This window comes from Mobula hypostoma, chromosome 5 (assembly GCF_963921235.1).
Source record: "Mobula hypostoma chromosome 5, sMobHyp1.1, whole genome shotgun sequence".
In the NCBI taxonomy this organism is placed as follows: Eukaryota; Metazoa; Chordata; class Chondrichthyes; order Myliobatiformes; family Myliobatidae; genus Mobula; species Mobula hypostoma.
Genome location: NC_086101.1, coordinates 39,951,973 through 39,965,700, shown reverse-complemented (window position 1 = coordinate 39,965,700; position 13,728 = coordinate 39,951,973). Strand labels below are relative to the sequence as shown.

At 41.5% G+C, this 13,728-nt stretch overlaps 1 long non-coding RNA gene across 2 annotated transcripts in view; it reads left to right on the top strand.

The window, feature by feature from the left end:
- LOC134346191 (uncharacterized) overlaps window positions 1-13,728 on the top strand; it is a 48,747-nt gene that overhangs the window by 18,633 nt on the left and 16,386 nt on the right. For both annotated transcript variants that reach the window (XR_010017853.1, XR_010017852.1), the window contains exon 4: window positions 690-772. This is a non-coding gene — a long non-coding RNA (uncharacterized LOC134346191). The remainder of the gene's footprint in view (window positions 1-689; window positions 773-13,728) is intronic.

The window sequence follows — 13,728 nt, the reverse complement described above, 5'->3', positions numbered from 1 at the left end:
CTGGGAGTATGGAGATATGTTCCATATGACAGGATTTAGATACAGATTACTTTAGATTTAAACCATGGGGGGCAGAGCAGCCAATAGATTATACCAGTCTTAACCAACCAAGTATGAGTAACATCATAGAGATAATTATACAATGCAATCACTGTCACTGGAACTTTGTGGACCTTGCTTTAAATCTTTACTTTGTGATTAATTTGAAGAAATTATACCATTTCATGTCTTGACCACTGTTGACCTATTTATAATCATTCTGGGGATTACACAAATGATTTATAACAGTTGGTGTAAATTGGCAACATTCACTGAACTATTAATCATGAAAATATCTTTCTTGTATAACTTTTGAAACAATCATTTTTACAGAATGCAGTAAGTGTCAGTGAACATGCATGAGATGGATGATTTCAAGGTATTAAAGGGGAACTGGGTGGTTTTTAGAGGAAAACTCTTTGTTGTTAGGGGAGGGTAAGCATTAGAGAATAGAGTTCAAAAATTAGACTCGAGTCATCCAGGAGTAAATGAGGAAACACTGCTACACCCTGAGAGAGACGGTGTCAAGTCAGATGTCAATGTTATAGCTAAGAGATATTGGCCAATTAGAATTATTAAGAAATATAAGGTTCATGCACAGGGCCTTGGCAATGACTGAAATGAAAACACTTGCACATATTTCCCTTCAGGTGTCCTTGTCTGTCTCTACCACTGGTATTGGACTAAGCCAGCTTCCGGTTTAAGATGAAAAGGCAAGGTGTCGGGACTGGAGGTAAGGGTCGAGCTGGTTCTGCTCTGTGACATTTTACTCTGCTCTCCTTGGCGCTGAGGCTGAGGCAATGCCATGCCCCGACTGCTCCAGTCTTAGTGCCCTCCAGCTTTGCAGCTATTTGCCTCTGCGTGGCAGACTGAAACTGAGACTTTGCAGCTATTCTGGCTGCTCCCAGCTTCAGGTTTACGGACTCCACTTCGTTCTGAATGCTGATACTTCCTTTATTGATTTCATGATCTGATTTGATATGGGTTTTTATTTACCCTGCACATTGGGTATCGGTCTTTTTTTTTAAATTGGTTTAGAACATAGAACACAGAAATTTACAGCACATGACAGGCCCTTCGGCCCACAATGTTGTGCCGACATTGTAACCTACTCTAGAGACTGTCTAGAATTTCCCTAGTGCATAGCCCTCTATTTTTCTAAGCTCCATGTACCTATCTAAGAGGCTCTTAAAATACCCTATTTTTATCCGCGACACTTCTTGTTTTGGGGCTGCCTGTAAGCAGACGAATCTCAAGGTTGTATCCATTTGACATACTTTGATGATAAAATGTACTTTGGACTTTGGTATTGGACTAAGTCAATGCTGGAATCTCTGCTCGGCTCCCTGGAGCTGCTCCTTGGATTTCTCATTGAGCGGGATCCATCACTAGCTTTCCAACTGGGAAAGTTCCTCCTGCTCTTCACACTGACTGACCAACTTATAGGCTCACCCATGTCTCGCTGTTCCAGAAGGTACAATGAACACAAGGTGCATATATGTACAGTAGATAAAGAAGAGATTCTGAAGCTTAGATGGGCTACGTTGCAACTGATCTCATACATCTGTCTTTGAATCATGGGGTGGAAGTTAACTTGAGTGATTGTATCCATAATAGCATGTCATTATGAACAGTGGAATAAGAATAATAGTAGCCAAGTTTCCAGAGTGACTGCATGGTAACGATATCCAATATTGGGATGATATTCAGGGGCGGAAGATGTATCCAATAGTTCAGTGAAATCCAGATGTTACTCTGATGTTTGTTGCAGTGGAAGTGCCTGGAGCTCACGTGGAAATCACCATAATACCAAATAAGCTCACCGCTAAAGTCTGGACTTTGAACTTGGGGACCCCACTTAAAACTGGCTTGTAGATTTACTTACAGGCAGACCTCATTTGGTTAGGTTTGGTCCAAACATTTTAACCAACCTGACCCTTAATATTAGTGCTCCCCAGGGATGTGTACTCAGTCCCCTGTTCTACACCCTCTATACCCATAACTGTACAGCCAGATATTTTGGCCTTTAAGTTTGCCAATGTGTCTACAGGACTGCTTCAAACCAGTGGACTTAACCGTGTTCAGGGACTCATCTGAAAGAATACACCACATTTGTCACAGACTTCATAAAAACAGCCCACAAAATCATTCGGAGTCTTCCCTAACGAGAAACCCTGAATGAACCACAAGATCCACAATCTGCTGAGGGCCACATCAGCGGCATTCAGATCTGGTGACCGAGTTACACGCAACTGGGCTGGTACGTTCTCCAGAAAATCTTCTCACGTGCTAAGTGGCAATTCTGAACTAAACTTGAATCAATGAGGGATGCTCGACAGCTGAGACAGGGCTTGAAAGCTTGAAACCAAGTAACATCGATTACAATAAGGGTTCACTCCCAGATGAGCTCAATGCATTTTATGTTCGCTTTGACCATCAAAACATGGAGGCATCTTCACAAACTTCCACACTCCCTGAAGACCCTGTGATTTTGGTCTCTGAAGCCAATGTGAGGGCATCCTTCAGGAAAGTGAACCCACAGAAAGCACCAGCCCAGATGGGGTATCTGGCTGAATATTAAAGACCTGTGCTGATCAGATGGCTCACTGGTATCTTAACCTCTCACTTTTGCAGTCTGTGGTAGCCACCCGGTTCAAGCCAACTTCAATTACAGTACAGTACAGAAGTCTTAGTCATGAATTTAAAAAAATCTGTAAAGCAAAAATGATTCCAAAAATAATAAAATGAAAAGTTTCTAAATATCAAAAAAGTTTATGAGAAAGATGAATAAACATAAAAAAGTAAATCAAACCAATAATTGCTGAGATCGCCCACTGCCTTTAAAACTGCTTCATTTCTCCACAGTCCTGTAGTTTTAAAGAAAATCGACTGGTAGATTGCTCCAAGCATCTTGGAGAACTTGCCACAGTTCTTCTGCATACGTTGGATGTCTCACTTGCTTCTGTGTCTCCAGGTAATCGCAAACAACCTTAATGATTTTGAGGTCAGGGCAGTGTGCAGGCCAAACCAATTGTAATAGAACTCTTTAGAAACATAGAAGAAACATAGAAAACCTACAGCATAATACAGGGTCTTCAACCCACAAAGCTGTTCTGAACATGTCCTTAACTTAGAAATTACTTATGGTAACCCATAGCCCTCTATTCTTCTAAGCTCTATGTACCTATCCAAAAGTCTCTTAGAAGACTGTATCATATCCGCCTCTACCACCATCACTGGCAGCCCATTCCATGCACTCACAACTCTGCGTAAAAAAACTTACCCTGACATCTCCTCTGTACCTACTTCCAAGCCCTGGGAAAAAGCTTCTGACTATCCACACGATCAATGCCTCTCATCATCTTGTACACCTCTATCGGGTCATCTCTAATCCTCTGTCGCTCCAAGGAGAAAAGGCTGAGTTCACTCAGCCTATTCTCATAAGACATGCTTCCCAATCCAGGCAACATCCTTGTAAATCTCCTCTGCACCATTTCTATGATATCCACATCCTTCCTGTAGTGAGGCGACCAGAACTGAGCACAATACTCCAAGTGGGGTCTGACCAGGGTCCTATATAGCTGCAACATTACCTCTTGGCTCTCAAACTCTATCCTACGATTGATGAAGGTCAATGCACCGTATGCCTTCTTAACCACAGAGTCAATCTGTGCAGCAGCTTTGAGTGTCCTATGGACTTGGACCCCAAGATCCCTCTGATCCTCCTCACTGCCAAGAGACTTACCATTAATACTATATTCTGCCATCATAATTGATCTACAAAATGAACCACCTCACACTTATCTGGGTTGAACTCCATCTGCGACTTCTCAGCCCAGTTGTGCATCCTATCAATGTCCCACTGTGACCACTGACAGCCTCCCACACTATCCACAACACCCCAATCCTTGTGTCATCAGCAAATTTACAAACCCATCCCTCCACTTCCTCACCCAGGGAATCTTTTGTTCTTCTTTTCACATGAAGGTAGTTCTCTATGACCTTGACCATGTATTTGGGGTCATTGTCCAGCTGCAGATTGAAACTATAACTGATCGGCTGCCTCACAGATGATACTGCATAATGAATGAGAATCTGTTTGTAATTCTCAGCATTGACGATTCCATGATTCCATTAATTCTGACCAGATCATCAACTCCATTTGTAGAAATGCAACCCCAAACCTGTAGGGGACCTTTGCCATACTTCACTGCTGGCTGCAGATACTTATCCACACAGCGCTCTCCAACTCTTCTATGGGCAAAATGCCTCCTGTTTGAGCTAAAGTTTTCAACCCTGGAACATCTGGACGGCAAAGATGCATACATCAAGATGCTCTTTATCAAGTACAGCTCAGAATTCAATACTATCATCCCCTCAGAACTACACAATAAGCCTCAAGACCTTGGCCTCAATACCTCATTGTGCAATTGGATCCTGGATTTCTTCACTTGCAGACTCCGGTCAGTTCAGATTGGCCACAACATCTCCTCCACAATCTCCATTAACGCAGGTCACAGGTGCACAACAAGTCTCTGTGCTTAGCCCCTGCTCTACTCGCTTTATAGTTATGACTGTGAGGCTAAGCACAGCTCCAATGGCATATTAAAGTTTGCTGATAACATACTGTCATTGGCCAAATCGAAGCTGGTGATTAATCAGCATAAAAGGGGGACACTGGAAGTCTGGCTGAGTGGTGCCACAACACCCACCTCTCATTCAATGTCAGCTGAACCAAGGTGCTGATTATTGACTTCAGGTGGAGTAAACCAGAGGTTCATTAGCCAGATCAGGGGATCAGAGGTAGAGAGGGTCAGCAACTTTAAATTTGTCGGTGTTATCACCTCACAGATGATAATGCATAATGAATGAGTGTCATTACTAAGAAAGCACAGCTACGCCTCTACTTCCTTGAATTTCATGGAGATTCAGCATAACATCTAAAAATTTGACAAACTTCTAAAGATGTGTGGTTGAGAGAATATTGACTCTGTGCATTATGGCCTAGAATGGAAAAACCAATGCCCCTGTACAGAAGAACCTACAAAAAGTAATGGATAAAGCCCTGTCCCTCACAGGTAAAGCCCTCTCACCACTGAGTACATCTGCACGGAGCCCTGTCGAAGGAAAGCAGTCAAAAGCCCCCACTTCCAGGCCATGCTCTATTCTCGCCAATGTCATCAGGAAGAAGGTTCAGGAGCCTAAGGCCCACACCACCATGTTCAGGAACAGTTATTGTCCCTCAACTATCAAGGCTTCTGAACCAGGAGGGTTAGCTTCACTTAACTTCACTCCCTCATCGCTAAACTGTTTTCACAACCTGTAGATTCGCTTTTAAAGATCTGTCATCTCATGTTCCCAATATTTATAGCTTATTTATTGATTGATTGATTGATTGATTGATATTTTCTTTTTGTATTTGCACAGTTTGTTGTCTTATGCACATTGGTTGTTTGTCCATCCTGTTGGGTGCATTCATTCATTGATTCTATTGTGTTTTATGTACTTACAGTGGTTACCAGCAAGAAAATGAATCTTAGGGTTGTATCTGGTAATATATACTGAATATACTTTGATAATATATTTACTTGAACTTAGAATGATACTACTGTAGTTGACTGGGATTAAGTACAGGAAAGATTTCACAACCCTTATGTGATAGTGTCAGAACAATAACCTTGCCCTTAATTTCAACAAGATGAAAGAGTTGGTGTTTGACCAAAGGAAGTCGGGTTGGAGTATTGTGGTTTGATAGTGGTGGTGACACAACCTTATCCTTATCAACAGAGCTAATATAGGTATAGTCAACAGCTTTAAGTTTCTTAGCATCAGCAGCTTCACCTGGTCCCTTCACACAGGTCAAAAATGTGGGCCATCATAATTATTCTCATAGGCACCCAAGAAGACCTGGCAGTCCATGAGAATCCTTTTGAATGTCCACAGATATAGTATAGAAAGTAGAATGAACTGACAGAACCTGCAGAGAGTGGTAAACATAGTCATAGTCATACTTTATTGATCCCGGGGGAAACTGGTTTTCGTTACAGTTGCACCATAAATAATAAATTGTAATAGAACCATAAATAATTAATTAGTAATATGTAAACTATGCCAGTAAATTATGAAATAAGTCCAGGACCAGCCTATTGGCTCAGGATGTCTGACCCTCCAAGGGAGGAGTTGTAAAGTTTGATGGCCACAGGCAGGAATGACTTCCTATGACGCTCTCGGTGGAATGAGTCTCTGGCTGAATGTACTCCTGTGCCCACCCAGTACATTATGTAGTGGATGGGAGACATTGACCAAGATGGCATGCAACTTGGACAGCATCCTCTTTTCAGACACCACCGTCAGAGAGTCCAGTTCCATCCCCACAACATCACTGGCCTTACGAATGAGTTTGTTGATTCTGTTGGTGTCTGCTACCCTCAGCCTGCTGCCCCAGCACACAACAGCAAACATGATAGCACTGGCCACCACAGACTCGTAGAACATCCTCAGCATCGTCCGGCAGATGTTAAAGGACCTCAGTCTCCTCAGGAAATAGAGACGGCTCTGACCCTTCTTGTAGACAGCCTCAGTGTTCTTTGACCAGTCCATTTTATTGTCAATTCGTATCCCCAGGTATTTGTAATCCTCCACCATGTCCACACTGACCGCCTGGATGGAAACAGGGGTCACCAGTACCTTAGCTCTCCTCAGGTCTACCACCAGCTCCTTAGTCTTTTTCACATTAAGCTGCAGATAATTCTGCTCACACCATGTGACAAAGTTTCCTACCGTAGCCCTGTACTCAGCCTCATCTCCCTTGTTGATGCATCCAACTATGGCAGAGTCATCTGAAAACTTCTGAAGATGACAAGACTCTGTGCAGTAGTTGAAGTCCGAGGTGTAAATGGTGAAGAGAAAAGGAGACAAGACAGTCCCCTGTGGAGCCCCAGTGCTGCTGATCACTCTGACAGACACACAATGTTGCAAGCACACGTACTGTGGTCTGCCAGTTAGGTAATCAAGAATCCATGATACCAGGGAAACATCCACCTGCATCGCTGTCAGCTTCTCCCCCAGCAGAGCAGGGCGGATGGTGTTGAACTCACTGGAGAAATCAAAAAGCATGACCCTCACAGTGCTCGCTGGCTTGTCCAGGTGGGCGTAGACAAGGTTCAGCAGGTAGACAATGGCATCCTCGACTCCTAGTCGGGGCTGGTAGGCGAACTGGAGGGAATCTAAGTGTGGCCTGACCATAGGCCGGAGCAGCTCCAGAACAAGTCTCTCCAGGGTCTTCATGATGTGGGAGGTCAATGCCACCGGTCTGTAGTCATTGAGGCCGCTGGGTGCGGTGTCTTCGACAGAGGAACGAGACAGGACATCTTCTACAGTACAGGAACCCTCCGGAGCCTCAGGTTCAGGCTGAATACATGGCAAAGTACTCCACATAGCTGAGGGGCACAGGCTTTGAGCACCCTGGTACTGACACCATCCGGTCCTGCAGCCTTGCTTGGGTTGAGACGCTTCAGCTGTCTTCTCACCTGTTCAGCTGTGAAGCCCACCGTGGTGGTTTCATGTGGGGAAGGGGTATAGTCATGAGAGCAGGTTGGGGGACTGTGAGGAGGGGTAGGAGGGGAGAGTGGAATATGTGTTGGTTGGGGGTTGACAACAGATGGCTCATGTGGGGGATGGACAGGGGCCACCATGTCAAATCTGTTAAAGAACAAGTTAAGTTCATTGGCCCTGTCCACACTGCCCACAGCTCCTCTGTTGCTAGTTTGCCGGAACCCAGTGATGGTCCTCATCCCCCTCCAGTACCCAGTCCGTCAGAGACTCGTCACTTCCTACCATCCAGTCGATCTTCATGGTGTGTTTGCTTCAGGAATGCTAACAGTACCCTTTTGGATGCCTGCTACCCTGTCCATTCTCTTTTGTCTCATCTACCTTCTGGAAGGTGATGTGGGAGCTTGAAAGCCCAGACAGCTGATCCCTTCTGTACTGCTATCACTCTTCTGAACCAATCGTTTCTTTCATAACCCCCTTCCCAGTACAGCTGCCACATAACTGGGTTCTTTACTCTACCTTCCTCCATTGTTGTTACTTCAGCTTTTTTTTTTGCATTGCTTCGATTTCTACTACAATCTTTCCAGCACTTTGATGTGTTGCTCTAATCACTGCATTTATTATTGTGTATATAATTCCCATGTATTTTTGATTACTTTTCTGAGCTTCATGTAAGCAAAGAATTGGTGTATGTAACAATAAATCACTCTAATGTACAAATCTATAGCAACTTCCAATATTGGGCTACATCAACTGAGTACAGATTGATGTTATTTTGGTCATTTGAGAATCCAAAGCACTTAGAAGAAAGACTACAGTGGATGGAGGTTTCTCACTTAGTCTGGACCAACCAGCTGAGACCATGTGTAGATGTTACCAAATTTTAAACACATTTATTTCCATCTATTTTACAACTATTGCCCTTTTTGTAGTAAAGTTATCATTATGTTGGTGTAATTACTGGGACAACAAAGATTTTGCTTCCTGAATGCTATTGAGTTTATCTTACGGATTTTAGGCTGCTGTTCATGAAAATCACCATGAAATTTCCCTAATATGCACCATTTTAAAAAAATCACCTATATTTGTTATTTCAATTCATAATTCGAATCAGAATAATTGATTAAGGAAGGCATTTTTGCTGGTCCATAAATGTAACACTTCATCAATGACAGCCAAATTGAAGAACTTCTAATGGAACTGGAGAAAATCGCATGGAAGGCATACAAGGATGTTGTTGAAAATTTTTCTTCACAACTACAGAGTAATAACTATGCACAGCTGGTTGACAACATGCTTCAAGCTTACAAATCCATGAAGTGCAACATGTCGCGAAAGATTCACTTTATGCATTTCTATTTAGACTTTTCCCTAAAAACCCTGATGCTACCAGTAACGAGTATGGTGAAAGGTTTGACCAGACATTGCGGTCATGGAGAAATGGTATCAGGGCAACTAAAATCCATCACTACTAGCTGATTATTATTGGAAATTTGAGCAAGAAGCCTCAGACACTAAATACAAATGAAAATCATCAACAAAACCTTTTATAGCTTAGTTGAACTATTGCAAAGTGTCAGCACTGTTATGCAATTAAATGCATTATATTCAAAAAATGTTAATTTTGTTACTCAAAATTCCTGCATGATATATAGTTTCTACATAGTCTGAAATTATATTTGTGTTCAGCTTCAAGTGGTCTATCATAAACAAAAAAAATAATTCCGAGGAAGCAACGCTTTCGGGAAAAAATGTTGTCCAGTTTTATTTTAACATTTGTTAGTAATCATTTATAATTTGCATCACAACCTGGTACTCCAGCTGCAGTGCTGTCGACAAAAAAGCCTTGCAGAGGGTGGTTAGGGGAGCAGAGAAGGTTATTGGGGTCTCCCTACCTTCTGTCCAAGATCTCTTTCAGAGTCGATGCCTCCAGAAGATATGGTACATCATTAAAGACCCCACACACCATCTCCATGAACTGTTTGTTCTTCTGCCATCAGGCAAACGTTACAGGAGCATCAAAACTAAAACCACAAGGCTACTAAACAGCTTCCTCCCACAGGCAGTCAGACTGCTAAATAGCTGCTCCACCTGACTCTGCTTTGGACACTTTTAAAACTTGCACTGGACACTTAGATCTTGATTTTAACTGACATGTGGCCGTTGTGTTTTATTATTTATTGTTATGTTTATTATTTAGTGTGGCGTTTGTTATGTTATGATTGCACTGCTCCTGAGAAACGCTGTCTCATTCTGCCCTGCAGAGCTGATGTACGGTTAGAATGACAATAATGTTTTTTGAATCTTTGAATCTTGAATTTTTGTAAAAAAAATTTGGCACAGTTATTATTTATAATTGTTGCTATCATTATCCATAACACTAGAATAAGTTTCATTGAGTGACAACAATGAAAGGACTAGATTTAACTGCAACTGCTCAGCTGGGGTGTGGCCTTTGTAACTGCTGGGGCTCAGAGACAAAGGAAAGTCTAACAGAGTGGTGCAGAAGCACTTTATGTGACAAGAAAGAACTTCACTCCAAATGTCTTAATGTCTTAGTTAACAAAGGCACAAGAGACTGACAGATCAGCTTTGATTCTAAAAAAGACTCTTTAGTTGAACAACACATAAAAATATTTTCTTTCCAACTCTGAATAATCAATGTATGAAGTCTTTTAGGTTGAGTATAGCAGCATGGATGCTATGTTTCTCAGTACTTTGAGGCAAAGGCTTCCATGATATACAAGCAACCTTGAACAAATATTTCTCATCTGCTGAATGAAATATCTACCATGGATTTTATGCAGCTTTGCATCAGTGCATTATCAAATCTTTGAGGAAGTAAGTTAGACCTTGCTCCTTCATGTTTCCTTCGAATGAAGAAAATTGATATTTGTTCTTTATTTATTGAAGTCTTTATACATCCTCTAATTGAATAGATACTGGATTCATAAAGCTCTCAACTGTTTTTTTCACAGCTCTGTTTTTGCAAAAGTGACAGTGGGATTGCTTTCCTCTGGCAATGTTGCTAACTTGCTTTTCATGTTATTAATTAACAGCAGACACGAAAAAACTAATACTCTCCAGCAACCAAATGGCTAATACACTAAGCAGGGTATATTGGTGTGAAAGGAAAGAGGAGGCAAATTCAGGAAATTATTATCAGAGAAACTGAATAAACCTGGTAAAGTCTCTCAAACATGAGAAATTGAGCCATGTTTTGAGGATATTTTGTGATGATTTAATAACACAAAAATAAATAAAACAGTAGAAAGAAACCATGTGGAACATGCTTACCATCTGTAACTTACAGTTTTTGTTACTACTGTAGGTTTTTGCAAACAAAAGAGGCGTGAGGCATTTTATGTTTAAGAAAACTCATAGCAACTCATTTATAGTACTCCAAACACTGAACACAAAGTGTAGTAAGAGTACTTTACGTAATTGTGTCATTACATCAGACCAGCCTCTTAAGGTGAATCCCAACTCAACGTCGGTGTCCTTGAATTTGTACGATTCCACCAAGTACATTACCCTACACCACCAATGGGGGGGAGGCACAGGAATTCGAAGACCCACACTCAGTGTCTCAGAGGCAGCTGTCATAAGATTTCTGAACAATAAATACTGCTTCATAACTACTTCTTCGCACTGTTCATTTATTTTTGTAATCTATAGTAATTTTGTCTTCTTGCACCATACTCCTGCTGCAAAACAACAAATTTATCCCCAGAAAAGTTAGCAATAATAAACCTAACTCTGATTCTCATACTTAAAGCTTACAGATCAATTGGCTGCACCGTCCATACTGAGACCATTAAATCTAGGACTGTGGTAATATTTCTACCCAGAATTCTAGGAAGCATCCTGCCTGAATGCATCACAGCTTGGTATGGCAACCACAAGAAATTGCATATTTGTGAATACAGCTCAGAACATCATGAAAACGAATCTCCCTCCATGGACTTTGTCTATGCTTCTTGCTACCTCAGTAAAGTAGCCAGCTTTATAAAAAGATCCCAACCATGTCGAACATTCTCTCTTCTTCCCTCTCCTCTTGGGCAGAAGGTGAAGAAGTCTGAAAGCACATACATATTACCAGGCCCAAGGACAGTTTCTAACCCACTGTTATAAGACTATTGAATGGTTCCCTATATGACAACATGGGCCTTTGTCCTCATGATCTACCTTGTTATGATCTTGCACTTTAATGTCTACCTGCACCCTACGTTCTCTGCAGCTGTCACACTTTATTCTGCAATCTCTTTTTGATTTACCTTGCACTTCTTTAATGCACTCTGTAATGTTTTATAGAACATAGAGCATTGAAAATTACAGCACAGGAGCAAACTCTTCAGCCCACACACAATGTTGTACCAAATCAGTTAAATTAATAAACAAATGGCTAACTAAACTAATCCCTTTTGCCAACAAAATGTCCATACCTTTCTATTTTCCTCACATTCATGTGCCTATTTAAATGTCTCTTAAAAATCTCTATTGTTCCAGACACCCACCACTTTGTGTAAAAAGATGTGCCTCTCACATCCGCATGAGCAGTTTGCAAGACAAGTTTTGAGCTGTATGAACAGTTTACAAGACAAGTTTTTCATTGTACCTCAGTACATGTTACGGTAATAAATCAATTCCAATACCAATTCTGAAGTTGTGCAAAGGTGCCATCTTTCATATTTTCTGTTAATCAATTACCTGTCCAATACAAATCCGCCCTAGTTTTCTTGAAGAAGAGAATGGGAATATTTATCCCTCAATTACTATTACTTGGTCGCATTCACAGCATTATTTATGGGACCTTGATGAGTGCAAAATTGTTTTGTTTCACCTGTGATTGGAACACTTTCCAAATCTTTTGATTTTCAGTGTAAATACAAATCTTTTTTCCGCCAGTTAATATGGGATAGCGTTTTGATGTTTTGTAGGAATCTTTAAGTAGGAGATGTTTGCTGTATTCCTTGAACTTACTCTCCCAGCAAAACATATAAAATAACACTGCACAAAATTTCAATTTTTACTTCTGTTCCACACAATTTCAATCAGCCACCCTGACTGAATTATTACTTTCTTTCTGATTTGGAGGAAGATGGAAGGTGGGTGCGAAATACATTTCTTGAAGTGAGCCTATGCAGTAACCTCTGGACCATAACACTGAATGTTGATGTGGCTTTTAATAAAGTATATATTGCATCCTCTTCTTTGATGTGTTCATTCTGATGTCTGTTTTTCAAGCAGTATTTGTTTCAGTTGCAGAATACTTATTATTCGCAGCATGCCTGCTGAAGACATGCAGGATAACAGAAACATTTTGTCTGTGTAAAGGTTTGTGAAATATCTGATCACAATCCACAAACCCACATAATACTTCAGCCTGATAACTGCATCTACCTTATCTAAATCTGAGTAGCTTCATATTTACAACTTTCTCTCACGGTGCTATATGTTGTAACCCTGTAATATTTGGGGATTCTTTTTCCAGACAAAGTGCAAATTGAGGCCCCATTTGTTCTCTCAGCTAGATAGCTCCCAGTGACCTAGTCCCTCAACCTGAACAAACATGGGCGTGGAATCATGGAGTCATACAGCACAGTAACATGCCTTTGACCCCACTGTATTCAACTTTGGTCCGTAGCTGTCATTGCCTTGGAGATTCAGCTGCTTACCTAGATTCTTGCTCAATGTCACAGGATTACCTGCCACCAACAGCTCAAGCAGTGCAGATTCCCACAACCCTCTGGGTGGGAAAATCTTCTTCGGTTCTCCACACCTTGTAACTCTCCCCTCTTGCTTAAAACAACTCCACCATGGGGGAAAGGAATATATTCTTACTATCTGCCCTGAGTATGCTTACAGAATAACAATGGATGATATCACATCAGTGGAAATTAATGGCTTAGACTGGCTACTGCCTTTCTTAAAATACATCTAGAGGGGTAGACATAAAGGCCCTACCCACATTTTAGCTCATTATATCTATCAAGCACAAGACATGGACACCTTCAGAGCAATTGAGCAACCACCAACTGCGACTCCAGCCTTGAACTCCAGGCCGGGTCTTTATGTGCCACTATTGTGACTCCCGTCTCCCCTTCCCCCATTACCACTCTGCAACCTCATCTCCCT